Below are 16271 nucleotides of genomic sequence, written 5' to 3' on the forward strand. Positions count from 1 at the left end.
CGTTGGCTGAGTTAAAAGCTATGTTCATGAGTGTCTGTCCTGTCTGATCAGGAAGAGTCTGGTCGGCGGGAACTGGGGGAGGAGTCTGGTCAACGGGTGCTGGTGGAGAATTCTGGTCGATGGGAGCTGGAGGAGGTGTTATTTCCTTGGAGGGAACAGGTATAGGAGGATCCTCAGTCCAAGCCTTTTTCATTGGGGGATTGCTGCTACTTTCCTCATGATGCAGCCTGTTCCTCTTCTTCTTGCTCGCAGGAGCAGTGGTTTTGGGCAAGCTGTACAGGTTAAATGGATCTTTGGCAGACATGACTGTAGAATAGAAACAAACAATCAGGAAATATAATTTGAGGTAATTATTAAAGCAAGGAAATAAGAGTAAGGAAAATTCTAAGTAATATACCCGAGCCCTTATTACTGGTCGATACATTATCTATTGTACTACTGCTACTGTCACTCTCTGCCTCGAAGAAGTCTGAATTTAAACTAGTCGCGTATTTAAAGTTGCTGTCCCCATCAAATAAATGACAGGGAATGGGAAAACTGTCTAAGGGTGAAAAGTCAGTACCATTCTCATCTGAGGACTCAAGTATGGGCTCGGGGTGTTCAGGAAGTTTCTGCTTGCCCTTTCCATGTTGAGCAAGGATAGCAGCTGTTCGCAGAGTGCTGGAAGGTTCCCTGATGATCACTCATGTAGCCCACCTCCTCATGGGTTGTGACACATCCTCGTGTTGCTCGGGAATTTCTCCCCCAGTAGCACTCCCCGCTGTTGACTCCCTCACATCCTGGTGAGGTGCAAGAAGGTCGACTAGCCTTAGGTTGTTCTCCGTGACCAGCTCTTTGACACTCTTCTCAATGTCTGTCACGTTGCTACCCTTATCTCCATTTCTGGAGTAGGGTCTAGTCGATGCCATGGACCTGAACAACACTGAAGTTCTAAAGAATGTATAGAAGAGTTGAAAGAAATCAAACGACCACTGAGTAAAAGATTTACCTCCTTCAGTGAAGGCCAGGTTATTGGCGACCAGGTCTGCTGTTAGAAAGTACTCCTGGAAGTATTTCCCCACGTTGGACTTGTGGGTGATATCACTCAGGAAGGTGCGAGCAGATTCCTGGTGGTAGAAATGAAAGAACCCCGTGTTGTTGTGGTTGGGGTTAGACTTGAGATCAAACAAGTATTTGATCTCATGTGGCATAGGTACGGGCCACTTCTTGTGATTGTAGAGGATATAGAGGGTAGAAAGTACCCTATATCCATTGGGGTGATTTGAAAAGGGGCGACCTCGAAATAATTGGCCACCCCCTAGAAGAATGGATGCAGAGGCAAGGTTGTCCCTGCCTTGATATGATACCTCGACCAGGCGCTGAAGGCGCCCCCGGGTAGGTTTGCCCACTGTTCGGGTGAAGGCTTGATAAGGGTTATCCCAGGAAGGCCATACTTCTTGAGATAATTGGTTACCATCCTAGCTCTAATAATGCTAGGAGGCGCTAGGCACCATTCGACCTCTGGCCTAAGGACATCACGAGGTCGGGCTTTCGGTTGAAATTATGGCGGCGAAGTGTTTACAGATTGAGGGTTGGTAAGAGGAGTCTCAGTACGAGGGGTAGGTTGATTAGCAGAAGGATTGACCGTTTTCTTTTTTCTTTGAGCAATGGACTTTACACGACCTATATTTGTTGGATTGGTTGGAGGTCTGTTTGTGGGGTTGTTCTGAGAAAAAGGAACTTATGAGAATGGCAACGACGGCTGTTCTTGATCTTTGAACAATAGTACGAGAAAGTCGTCGTCAATCGGCCTCTCACCTCTCCACGGGTCATGCATGAAAATATGCGACCAGAGAAGGGGAGATGAGAATCTACGACCAACAGACAGAAGAAGTGGAAACATTAGGATAACATTGCTCGTGTATAAAAGTTAAGCTTTTATACGACCAGCAGCATTCTAACGTTAACACTAAAGAGCATGCTAACAGTTTGGAAAACAAATTAAAATGCAGAAGTGAAAAGTTTTTTCGACTCTGAGGAAGGGCGGGAAAAACCCAGATTTTTCCGAGTGCCTAAAAATCAAATTTTTACTTCGATTTTGCGCCCTAAATCAGTAATCCTAATTCCCAAGCCAATTCCTAAGCCTCATTTAGTATTTTTCCATATCCTATCATGCTCCTACCTACGAGCCCGATTACCCCAAATCATTTTTTTAGAACAACAGAAAACTCAAGGGATAACTATTGCATGGCATATCAAAGACAACGAATCTTAAGAAACTTACTTGAATAAAAGCGTGAAGTGAAGATACAAGCGTTGATTTGAGCGGCTGGACAGATACTTCACGGATCACCAAAGTTGTCTGAGTTTTTCTGAGTTCTTCGTGATTTGTTCTTCAGCGTTCTTGAGGAAAAGAGGAAAAGTAAAAAGTAAAAAATGAAAAGGATTGATGATTTATATTGATCGAGGCACATTTAATAAGGTAATGATGGGGGATGAGTTTTTGAAACGTGGGGAAATGTGTTAGCCGTCAAAATGCTTTATGGGAAATTGTAACGAAATGATTGGTTACCTTTTTTGAAAAGGCACTGACGGCTCTGACAGGTCACCCGGAGGGTCGGTCGTTTAAGTTTACTTTATGTTGGTCGCAGTAAAATAAACTTGGGGGCAAATGTTTACCCAAATCGGACTACCCGATGACGTGGAAGAATTGGCCTACACATGGATGCATGTGGCAGTTTTAAGTGAGTATAATCTGCTGGACACTTGACCAGAAGATCATTGGCTTATCAGGCATCATAATCATGGGCGAACAGCCTGGTCGCATATATTCATTTATTTCCTTCAGATGTGCAATCTTGTAATTACGTATTAATTATAATTTTGATTATTATTTAGATACGCCCGTGTTAAATGTAATTAAGGACCATTGGCCCATGTAGAACTCCTTGAGCCTATAAATAAGAATCAAAGGGCTCAAGAGATGGGACTTTTGGACTTTTGGCTTTAGTACGATTGAGCTTAGAGATTTTAAGAGAGAAAAAGAGTGTTGTTATCCATGGCAATTGTATTCACCTGAGAGCTAGTGAAACTCGTGAACCCTAGTTCATTGATCATTGTTCTTAGAATTCTACATCAATAAGAACACTAAGTGGACGTAGGTCATTACCATTTGATTGGGGCCGAACCACTATAAATTGTTTGTGTCATTTATCTTTTCGTCTTGATTTCATCTCATTTTCATTTTATTTTCTATCGTTTTATCTGACTCCGTGTCATTGACCAATTCGAGGGTCAACATATGTTATATTGTTATGATGATGACGACCATGTATATGATGATTATGTTTATGTTTATGATGATGATAGTTACGATAATGATGTTATGATGTATGACAATGTATGAGTATGAATATGTTTTGTCGTGTTTTACTTGTGTGTTATTTGTACTTCCTTACTGGGCTTTTAGCTCACCCCCTTACTTTCCCTTCCAGGTAGCAAATATGATTTCTCTTTGGCATGCGTGGTGATGTGGGGAGTTCTATCGTCAGGGTGCGTATGGCGTGGGGGCATTGTATGGACATGAAACGATCAGTTTAAATGCCATTTTCTAAAAATAATGTTATGTTTATTTTAATTTTCAGAACTTATCAGTGGGACTTGAACTTTAGTTATTTTTAAAAACGTTGCATGGAAATTATTATTTTTCTTTTAAAAACTATTGGGCTCAACTTGCATGTTTTAGCAAGGCCCCACTGCGATTTTATAATAAGTGGTCTTTCTCCTATAAATTCATGAGTATGCAAATGTTTTACAAAGTATTAGATTAGGGCGTTTTACAACAGCCTGCGAGGAAAAGCAAAAGAATCATACAGCCTCTTACCAAGTTACTTGTACATGCTACAAAAAACCAACCCTGGATCAATATTAAAAATCAAAACAGGAGAAGACAACAACTTGTTATTTCTATTCATGGCATTGGATGCATCTTTGAAAGGCTGACCAAAATGTAAACACATAATAGTTGTTGATGGCACTTTCCTAAAAACTACATATGGTGGAACACTGCTCTCTGCTAGTGCAGAAGATGCTGGAGGTAAAAAATTTCCACTTGCATTCTGTATTGCAGACTCAGAAAATGACAAGTGATGGGAATGGTTTTTTAGAAATTAAGAGAAGCTTATGGAGTTAGAGAAGGGCAATGTCTAATATCAGATAGACATGAAAGCATCATAAAAGCAACCAAACAAGTATACCCAGAAATAACACATGGGTACTGCATGTTCCACCTGCTCAACAACCTTAAAAAAACGTACAAAAAAATACAGGGAACCATTCTTTGGGGCTACAACAACATACACAGAGCATAAATTTGAATATTACATGAAGGAGCATGACAGCCTGGATAAGCGCATACGTCATTTTCAAAACAAAATTGGTTATGAAAAATGGACAAGATTCCACTCTAGAAATATCAAGTATTCAACAATGAGTTCAAATATTGCAGAATCACTCAACGCATCTACTTTAGGAGCAAGAGAGGTACCCATAACAACATTGTTGGAGTGTCTGTATGGATTACTCCAAGATTGGACATACACAAACAGAAGGCAATCCCAAAATACATTCACAACATTGACACTAGAGGCAGAAGAAAAAAAACTCACCGGCAACTACATATACTCGTTGAGACAAACTATAAGATCTTTAAACACTTTTTAAAAGTTTTAATTAAGTTTTTTTGGGGCTGCGCTTACGTTACTTCCGTGCCATAGCAACGAGGGGGGTTGTTCATATGTTGTTGCAATTAGAAATAGGCAGAATTATAATTGCTATAGATAAATTAATTATTCATAATGTGCTACAGGTAAATGCATCAAATGAATATCTATTTAAGGTGTTCAAAGATCAAAAGTCATGAACTGTAAACCTCAAAAATTGAACATGCACATGCAATAGATTCCAAATGGATGAAATTCCATGTGGTCATACAATCAATGTGATGAAGGAAATGAATCTAGACCCTTACAATTACTGTTCACACTACTACACAACAAAGACATGGTTGTAAACATATGAATCAACAATATACCCTGTAGGAAACCAACACAATTGGGATGTCCCAGAATATGTCAAAGACATGATTGTTATGCCTCCATTTGAAAAAGTAAAAGCACGAAGACCAAAGAAAAGAAGATTCAGAGCGGCTAGGGAAAATAAAAAGCAAAACAAGTGCAGCAAGTGTGGACAAAGAGGACTGTGGACACCAAAATTTTGCTTGAACGAGACCCCCACCTCGTGGCCCTTGGAGTATATGCTTGGGGTGGAAATAGTCCTCACATCCCACCGTCTCGCCCCCACGCAATGCAGTAGGGTCTCGCGGGCACCGTCTCGCCACACAGCAGCGTTTTGCGCGCAGGGTCTCGTAGACATCGTCTCGCCCACAAAGTAGCATCTCGCGCGCAGTGTCTCGCGGACACCATCTCACCCACACATCAGTGTCTCACGTGCAAGGTCTCACAGACACCGTCTTGCCCACAAAGCAGCGTCTCGCGCTCCACTCGGCCACGCGATGACGCCTAGCGCCCCATAGGTGCCTCGCGAGGCCATCGTACCTTGGCCACTCAAGAGGCGCCTCGCACACCTGCCTTACCCATTTTCCAAGACACAAGGGCCTCGCCTAGCGAGGCCCATCTCACCTGACCGCCATGATGTCGCTCACGCATAGGACCAAACGCCATTTTCCAAAGCGTCCCTAGCCAAAGGCATGCCTCGCCATAGGCCCATAAGCCTCACTATTCGAGATGCCATGCCTTGCACTCAAGGGTCTATGCGAGACCCCACATCTTGCTAGGATGAAGACCCGTGAAAGGCGCCTTGCCTCATCATATATGACCCATGTCTCGCCTAAGAAGCCCTACTTATCCCCCAAGAGTAGGTGCCACCAGCAAGGCACGTCTTTACTGCGACTTCTCGTAAAATGTAAAGTCTAGAGCTTCCCGAGCATACATATGAGGAGAACTAGTAAGGGCCCAACCATCATTTGGTATCAGGCTAGAATTGGGGAAGGTGACTAAGTAACCTACTCATGATGGCTTGCAAGCTTTCCCACACTTAGAAAAATACGAGGGAGCTTGGAGAAAATATGTGTCTTGGAAATGTAAGAAGGACCATCAGGTACGAGGCACGAGTATGAGTACGAGATGTACGACATTGAGGAAGACAAAGGCGTGACCCTGACATCCATATTCAACAAGTAGTGGAAGTACGAGGAGTGGTGGCATGACCTGCATGTCTCTGACCACAAACAATCATCAACACCACGATCCTCTACTCATCCACGACCTGTGCCACTACCATGACAGTGTACCCAAGTACCTTCTTGTCCCCTGGGACCACCTTGTATCGGAGGCCATTAGAGCTAAGCTATAAATAGACCTCCACCCCTCAAACTAAGGGGTTGGAAAATTCTTGTAATGCCAGCCTATTCAAAGAGCAATATACATATTTTCTTTCATTATTCTCCTGCCATTGTTCTCTGAGTTTCTATAAGTTTTCCTAAGTCTATAAGTTTTCCTAAGTCTATAAGTTCCCAGTTAAGTCTTTGAATTTTCTGATCGTAATTCGTTGACGAGTTCTCACCATCAACAATTTGGCACCATCTGTGGGAAGAACAGGTATCAAGCCATCGTTCTTTCATCAATTCTAGCAAGGAAATATGCCAAGGCGTTCGTAATGCCTAAGTCAACTACAAGATGTTAAGGTTCGCCTAGACAGAGAACAGCTGAAGGCTTCCAGAAAAGACCTTCAACCACCTAAGCATGGAGATATGCCGGAGGAACATCCTGCCCAAAGAAAGGAGAAGGAAACATCATCCCTGGCTGTCCAACCTGGCGGAGATCATTCAGAGCCACCAGCACACCCACATCCTCGGCCCCCGGTGGCACCACGTTCTGGCCATCGAGACCTAGGTCCCTCAATGCATAGGCTAGGAAAGAGTCCCCAAGTGCACTAGGTGAGTTCCAGCTCAAGGACTCGCTTCTATGAGGATGAGATTCGCGAGTTACACAAAAAGAATCGAAGGCTGGAAACCACACTAGAGAACATGTATGAGGTTTTAAACGACCTTCTGCAAGGAAATTCGAGCATAACCCTTCCAAAGCATAAGGTGAAAGAGGGGAAACCACTGTCCCCATAGATGATGGGATAACCTAACTTTTCACCAGCAACACTCCCCAGACAAAGTACCATGAGGGACCTAGACCGGCGAAATACCTGTAGCGTCCCAAATTTGCTAATAAGGCTTAGGGCCTTGATTAGCGTGCCTGGAGGGCAATAAGTGATTTATTATGTTAATATGTGAATTTGATGAGTATGTGATTGGGAATGCATATTTAGGTGGATTAAATATGAATGTGGGCCCCATTTGGTTGTTAAGGGCATATTTGTAATTTTAGCCCGTTGAGGGCATAAATGCAATATTTGTGTATATTGTGGTTGACACCACGTGTGAGTGGTGATATATTTGTGATGCATGAACCGAGAGAGTCCTAGGGAGCAGTTTAGCTAGAAAGTCACAACTAGGTCAAATACATGGCTCGGGAGGAGCCTATGGGTATTTTGGGGATATTATATGTGTTTGGAATTTATTGAGTAACAAGTATTAGTTTGGTAATGTTTTGGACATGTCGGGGTTAAATAAGGATTTTTGAGAATACTCATGGAGTTAGCGGGATATGTAAAATGACAGAATTGCCCTTGAGGTTAGTATAGGAGTTTCATTAGAAGAAAGGGCAAAGTGGTAATTTGGCCTTAAGAGTGGATAGACTTTGCTGAAGAGAAGCCTTTAACGTTACTCACACTTTGGCATTCACTTGAATCTTTTGGAAGCTTTAGAGGAAACTAGAAGCAAGGATAAGAAAAGAATAAGAAGAAGAAGAGCTGATTTTCTTTAGGAACAAGGGAGGAATTCAAGGCTAGAGTTTGGAAGGCTAGCAGTTTGGAACTTTGGGAATTAATTTAGAGACTTAGTAAACTCAAGGGTAAGCTTTTTAAACTCAATTCTCTCTGTTGAATTCTGCTGGAAGTATTATGCATGTGAGCTGAATTGTGAATTTTTCTTGGTTATTTGGAGAAGTATTGGGGTTGTTTATGAAATGGTTAGGATGTTAAGCTTATGGGAACAAGGATTTTGGGTATAAGCCTTGAATTGGGTTGATTTCAGAGGGTTTAAGCTTGAGGAAAACTTGAGAAAAATAGAGGTTTTCTGGGTTCGGAGGCTCGAGCCGTGGTCCAAGGCTGGGTATGTCGCGGCCCATGTGTGCATGAAGGCCTGGGGAGGCCTCTATTCTTGAGGCGCGTCACGGCCCTAGGAAGGGCATGCTGCGGCCCGTGTCTCCTAGCAGGGAGGCATTTTGCCTCTATTTTGGGGCGCGTCGTGGCCCTTAAGGGGCTAGGTCGTGACCCTAATTCAATTTATTGGCTGTTTGTAGGTTTTTGGCTCGAGAACCCAAAAAATAAGGCTCAGGATGGATTTTATCACTCGAACTGATAGAATTCAAGGTCCCAGAGACTAGAATTATATCCCAAAGTTATTTAATGGATTAGAGCTTGATGGATGACTTTTGTTGATGCGTTATGACTAGGTTTTCAGCATGGCTCGGGTTAGAGGACTGTGCTCAGGATTTCGGTGCTAAGGAAGCTTGGGACACAAGTAAGAAAACTGTTGTACCCGTAGAGCAGGGCGTGGCCCTATAGTTTTTATTGCAGGGGCATGGCCCTATGTGATTGAATTGCAGGGCGTAGCCCTATTATTTATGTTCTGTATTTGTTTAAGTATTTCTTGATTATATGCTATGTGTTGCGTACTTGTGAATGAACGGCGAAGGCCAGGATCGGCGAAGGCTGAGAACGATAGGAAGCTGAGTACGGCAAAGGGCTGGGAACGGCATTAAGCACGTGGAGTGCAAGGTCGAGTACGGCAATGGGCCGAGAGCGGCGTCGAGCTCGCAGAGTCCAAGCCGCTAGGGTGATACCCTTCACGGATGCTTGAGTCATCCTCACGGTGTAGACCGTGAAACCAGGGCTTGGTAAAGCGCCTGGGATGGCATGGCCACTATTTGTTTAGCATGTTAGCTGCTTTGTTATATGGTGATTGAGAGATATGCATATGTTAATTGTTTGTGTTGAGTTTTCTTGCTGGGCTTCGGCTCACGGGTGCTCTATGGTGCAGGTAAGGGCAAAGGAAAGGTCGACCAACCATGAGTACGGAGAGCGTGAAGCGATGTGTACATGTTCGACCTGCCTAGCTACCACGACCAGGGGTATTTTTGGGATATGTGATGTATTAACCTGAATTTTGTCGCTTAGATGACCCTAAATGTAATTTGAGTTGTAAATATTTTCTAAACAGTAATTTTGGGATCCCAACTGTAAAATTTTCTGACATTTTCAATGAGTATCCAAATCTTTTGTATTTAATGACTGAGAACGGGTTTTATCACAACTTAGCTACACTTTTAACTTAAAACCTCGATTAGCGAATGACTATCACATTTTAAACTCACTTAGTAACGGCTCTAAGGAAGTAGGGCGTTACAATACCCCCAAGAGCAAAGGCGGAGGGACAACGCTGGTCGTAAGAATGAATCCGAAGTCACCTCTGAGGAGGCGGCCCCTGACCTAAGAGAAAAGCTCAATGGAAGGAGGTCAGAAGTAAGGATGACACCTCCTATGGCCCCTCTGAAGGGCAGAGAGAAGAGAAAGGCCAACCCTACTGAGCTTAAGGACTTCTTGAATAGGAGGCGATAGGAGCTAGACACTGAGATAAGGAGCCTTCAGAGCAAAATCATCATGACGTCTGGGGGCACATTACCGATGAAGAGTTTGACTACGAGTCACCCTTCACGCAAGAAATTCAGTTTGAATGACTCCCAACTAACTTTAAAGAACCTCATATGACCCCATATGAGGGAACCTCAGACCCCAAGTACCACTTGGATGCCTTCAATGATTTAATGAAGCTGAGAAGGATCAATAGCAGAGCAAGGTGTCACTGTTTCACTATCACGCTAAAAGAGCCTACATACAAGTGGTTCAAGAGGCTGGGACCGGGGACCATTAGGTCATGGAAATAATTTTCTGACGAGTTTCTCCAGAAACATCACGCTGTGCGTGATTACACCTTGCCAGGCACCAGCCTCGCTAATGTGAAACAAGGAGAAGAAGAGAGCCTGAAGAGCTATATCCATAGGCTCAATATGGAGGCAGCCAAAGTAGGAAGCCTAACTTGCGGGGAGTTAAAAATGGTCATTACAGTCGGGGTGCACCCGGGTAGTAAGCTGTGGGATAACATGCTAAAGAGGGAGGTCACTGACTTAGAAGATTTCTACGAACGGGCACAAAATTACATTCGTGTCGAAGTCAGCCATGAGAACCTGAAGGCATCACTTGTCAAGCCCTCAGCCCCTGAAGGATTGAATGACGCAAAAAAGAAAAGAGTGTACGAAGGGCCAAGAGATGACCACCAGAGGAAGCACAAACATGGAGGTAATTGTAGGCAAACATCCCACACCTTCTACACTGACCTAACGCATACTAGGGATTATATCTTCGTAGCGAACGAAGATTAGGTCCCCTTCAGAAGACCCCCACCAATGAAGAGAGATCAGTCAAAGAGAGATCCCAAAAAATACTGTCAGTATCATAAAGACATTGGCCACACCACGGCGGAATGCATTCATTTAAAGGTGGAAATTGAAGAATTCATACGCAGGGGGCACTTGGGTAGATACATCCGAAGAAAAAATGAAAGACCAGATGATAGACCACCCTCATCGCGAGCATGAGATGTAGCCCCATAAGTGCAAGGAGAGGTGAGGACGATCTTCGGAGGACCATGATTTGGAGGAGAATCAAGAAAGGGGTAAGATATATACGCCAAGGAAGCCAAACGAAGTCCACCCTCGTGCATGCTAAGCTTAGAACAATGACCCCCGAAAAACTTTAAAGGGGAAAAAGACTCAATAACCTTCACCGAAGAAGACGTGCGGGGTGTGCATTTTTGTAACGCCCTACTTCCTTAGAGCCGTTACTAAGTGATTTTTAAGACAAAACAGTGTGCAAAGAACTCGCTAACCGAGGTTTTGAGACAAAAGTGTGACTAATTAAACTTTAAGGCTGTAATCTTAAAAAATGCGTCGTTTCATTTAAAATTGCTAGTATTAAACCTTTGGGATCCCAAAAATAAGGTTTGAAAACTATTTACATCTTGAAATAAGTTTACAGTTGATAAATCATAAAATCATAGATTATTACAGCCATTTTCAAATAAACCCCCAACCAAAGCAGTCGGGCAGGCCAAACATGTACGTGTCGCTTCACGCTCTCCGTACTCATGGTTGGTTGACTCGGTCTTTGCCCTACCTGCAACACGGAGCACCCGTGAGCCGAAGCCCAGCAAGAAAACCCATGCAGAACATAACATATGCAATGTATACAGTTTTATCATAACAGATAATCCACAGATAAACAAGTCAACCATTAGACTAAGAAAACACATGTATCCACCGGGCCCCGCCCTGATTATAGCATAACACATGAATCCACCGGGCCCCGCCCTGATTATAGCATCCCATGTGCTAGGTGTTACTTTCGGCCCACGGCCGCCCCGGCCTACGCCGTACTCGGCCCACGGCCGCCCCGGCCTACGCCGTACTCGGCCCTTGCCGTTCATTTCATCATAATCACACATATAGTACATTTGAAATAATCATTCACACACATCATGATTCATTTAAGGTTTAAACATTTGCACATAATACAATCTGGGGCCATGCCCTACAATCACACAGTGGGGCCATGCCCTATTCTCGGGTGTTACGGTTTTCTTACCTTAATTCCAAATGCTTTAAATAGAAAAATGACGGCCCCCGAGCACGATCCACTTCCCGAGCACTAGCTTAACACCTAGTCACAACCAAGATAATGGATACCAATAAGATTAATCTCCAATGAGTTTCTAAACCAAGTTCCAGTACTCGGAACGTTGAAATTCACCAAACATTGTAAAAGACTCAACCCCGAGCACCCTAGGTTAAATTCCCAAGCCCAAATTCTCAAAATCCCAAAACTCCTTAAGCGCCCCGGCCTGGCCCAACCATGCCGCGGCATGGCCCAACCATGCCGCGGCATGGCCCCCAAACAGGGCCACAAAAACGCCCAGAAACAGGTAAAGGCCGCGGCCCTACAAGGACCATGCCGCGGCCCGCCCTCCATCCTCAGCACAACTTAGCCTTCAAGGGCCGCGGCCCGACCCTTCGAACCCAGAAAAACCCACCATTTTCAAGCTTAAAACCTCACCTAAAGCCATCCCAAAGCTCCCAATTCAAAACCAATTAATAATCACAACATTAGGATGGTTTAAACAACACAATTCCACCAAAAATCCAACCTAACACTCACCAAGATCCAAATTCCAAATTTCTGAAATTTCAAACCTAAAACTCAAAACCAACCATAGAAATTCTCAATTTCAACCATCAAACTTTAATTTAAACCTTACCTCAGTTGTAGAATCGTTTCCCAAAGGATCCCATGACCTATCTTCAAAGTTTCAAGCCTCAAACTCCACCTTGAATATCAAAAACCCATAAACATTCACAACCCAACAAAATCTCATAAATTTAACTTGAGAAAAAGAATTAATTGCTTACCTTTACCCTGATTTGTTCTTGGTTAACTCTTGAGCTAAACCTCCAAATCCCACCATCAATTTTCAGAAATTCAAGCTTGATTTCTCCTAAGATTTCTGTGGATTTCATGAAAGAAAGAGGAAAGAAAGAAGAAGAGGAGAGGGTGGAGGCTGGGTCGGTTTCTCTAAGTCTCCAAATGGTTTATTTGTTTTGTTTTTATAACTTAAGTTGGTTACCTCAAGGTTCGGGGTACCAAAATATCCCCGAGGCAAAAATGGTAAAATCCCCCAGTATTCCCGCCTAGACATCCTAACCTCAAATATATCTCCAATTATTTATTTTCATAACCCAATATCAAAAATACTCCTTGACTTGCCCAAAGTCAATTATAATGCCCCGTTGTGACTTTCCCCGCTATTCAGCTCTAGGATCGCCTCGTGCCGAAAGTTACCAATCACGGAAATACCCACATACCACTGTGGTCTCAACAATCATCACATATTAATACAGTTATGCCCAACATGGCCAAAATTACAATTATGCCCTTCAAACACAATCCGGGCCTACATGCATACTAATATACATAGTCATGCATCTCAAATAATCAAATAATCAAATAGTCACATAACATGCTTTAAATCATAATCATGCATTTAATTCCTAAAACCACACATAAATCCCAACCTGCCCTCCTGGCACACTAATCAAGGCCCTTAAGCCTTATTAGCGAATTTGGGTCGTTACAACTATCCCCTCCTCATAAAAATTTCGTCCTCGAAATTTATCCAAACCCATCAATCAGGAAACTCGCAACTCTGACCCTGAATCCCAAGGTCCACCGCCTTTACTTTAGTTTCCAACAACTCTCTTCCAGGCGCAACAATCTTGCCCCACAAGATCTTGTCTAACGGCCATACACTCGATAGCCTCTTGTTTACACCGCAACCCTGCTGAAGCCTCAGGGTCTGCCTAGATTACAATGACCAATTCGTTGTCTTATTCCTGATTCCAGAGATACCCAAAAGTCATCACCTCTACCAGGTGGGATCAACTTGTAGGCCCCGCTGGCCTAACCCTTAGTACAAGTTCAGAATTTTATGCTGAATCAAGAGTCAGAACTCCCCCTTCTTTCTCTGAACACCTTACAGATCCTCGTCTGTTATTGTGCAGAGATGCAGCTCTTTCCTTCCGGAGCTTTGTTTCCTCATAATTTAACAATTTACCAGCTCTTATGCTTTCAAATAGGCAGACACTCCTGCCTTAAGAGTTCCAACAACCTTTTCGACGCTCTCTCTGAACCAATGCCAAATCGTAGTATTCACTATCCTTCACCTCTTACCATGTCCTATGTCGTGTTACTTTAACAAGATGCCAGCATTTGCCACCACGACCAACTCAACAGGGATTACACTTCCCTTAATACCTCAAGTATTCGCCTACTCAGCGCTTAATTCCTTAAGATATCCGATAAGCTTTCAGACTGCCACTTCACTTGCAATCAACTGATAATCCCATATTCCCACTCTGTTCTTTTCGTTCTCTAAATCCATTCCAAAATTTAAAATACTATAGGGTCTCAATTCGATATCATCGACGTTCTATCCCGAAACCAGTTCACTTGACCCAACAACATTAACTCAAACAACCGAGTTAAAACTTTTCATGTCCAAACGCCTTACTTAAGGTCTATTGTGGTTTATTCCCACGACACACCACCACATCACCTAACCCCTCAGGGTCCAAAGGAAAACACTAGATTCTGTCACCCGCTCGACCCTCCTGGTACGACGTACCCAAGGAGGTGGAATGATATCCATTCAGAATTCTCATTCAAAAATCAAATCTAATTGGATCCTTTATCCATTCCTGGTATCCTAACTTGTACTACCTTAGCAGGGTCCTTCCCTGCTTCATCTCAAGCCAACACTTTGAATTCCATAGATCATTGACACTCACCAGCTAATCATACCTACTAGCGTTACGCCAAACTCAGTCGTCGCCTTGTCCACTCTATTACAGTCTATGGCGCTATCCCCTGACTGACACACGCCTCACAGCTAGGAGTTCCGTCTCCAATTATAACTCCCCTCGCTCAATCGAGGATTTCAAACACAGATCATCTGTCCGTTACTTTTCACCACCTCTGTGTCTTCAACGCTATCTTTCTTACCAATACCCAATACTCAAGCACCTTATGATATGCATAACTGTTAACTTAACGCTCCAAGTATATCAACCACGTTCATTCTTTCACCTCCCGCCAGGTTCGATCCATCCTCGCGTCAATTATTCCTGGGCGTGTCCAATCATGGTACACTCCCACATATCCATAACCCTACCATAGATCAGGTCCTTTATGCAATCACTCTTTACTTAACCAAAACACACGCAAATTCCATCATCGTCCGTAACCAATCAAATCTTACCTTGTCTTCTGAATTTCTTTCTGATTTGACACCACTCAATCCGTCTAACCTCAAGTTTTACTGTTCTCCTCATCTTTGATGTAGAAATCACCGGAGGTGCTTATGCAGTAGATGACGCGCTTACCAGTCTTGTTGTGCTTTCAATCCTTCAGACGCTCTTCATTAGCTTCTTTGCGGCTTCAGATCAATTCTTCTCTTACCTGTCCTTTCTTCTTGCAGCTATAATCTGAGAACTCCTGACGACACCCAACTAACACTCCGTAGAACCTTACCTGAGACTCTGCCTTCTGGGTACTAACGTCTTCAGCATAATAATCAGTTGCTCACCATTTCCGTCTGGGAGTAATCCACATGCACTGCTCGTGAGCTTGAAGGGGACTTGCCCACACCGTTCATGCATTCTCTGTCTAAAGAACTTACCTGTGCCGCTGTAGCTTGAACCATTCCAGAATCTTTGTTACCAACTCCTCACACTCTAGCCGGCGCAAACTAGACAATCCACGAAATGTCTCTATCCTTAGTTTCCATCTGGCAATAAACAAGTCACAAATCAACTCTTGGGGACATCGTCCCATCTTGCATCCAACATTGTACTTTTCGTCCTAACCCGACGATACTAGCAATCCTCGCAGTATAACACACTAGCTACACCAGGCTTAGATTCCTTCGATTGCTCCAATAGACTTTTTGTCGGCCAAAACCGTCTTCTACAACATCCCTTATACCAATCCTATCTGTAGTCTGACCTTGAAGTATTCCCTAAATCTTTCTTTGCATACTCACATAACTTTTCCACTGGTTAGCTCTGTCTCCTTTACGTACTCCAGATGATATCCTCAACAATCCATCTGCCAGAGTTTCTAATTCCTTCTCAATAAGTATTACTGTCCTCAGCCTCTCAAATGGCACCATTGAGGCAACCTCTCTATGTCCATCTCCCTCTCGGAACATTCTCAACACTGAGCCCTTCCAGTTCGTTACATGCCCAACGCATAAGCTCGTCAGTTAAATACTCATCCTTGAGGACTCAGCCTCGAACCTCGAATGTATCGATGCATTCCAGTTCTCCGTTTCCCGCACCATGGGAAATCCATCCTAACATCTCAAGTCATTCTACGTAGAAGTCATGCCCTCACCTGACCTCCTCTCAGGTGGCATCCTCTTCCTCATGTGC

The sequence above is a fragment of the Humulus lupulus genome, chromosome 7 (assembly GCF_963169125.1).
Source record: "Humulus lupulus chromosome 7, drHumLupu1.1, whole genome shotgun sequence".
Taxonomy (NCBI): Eukaryota; Viridiplantae; Streptophyta; class Magnoliopsida; order Rosales; family Cannabaceae; genus Humulus; species Humulus lupulus.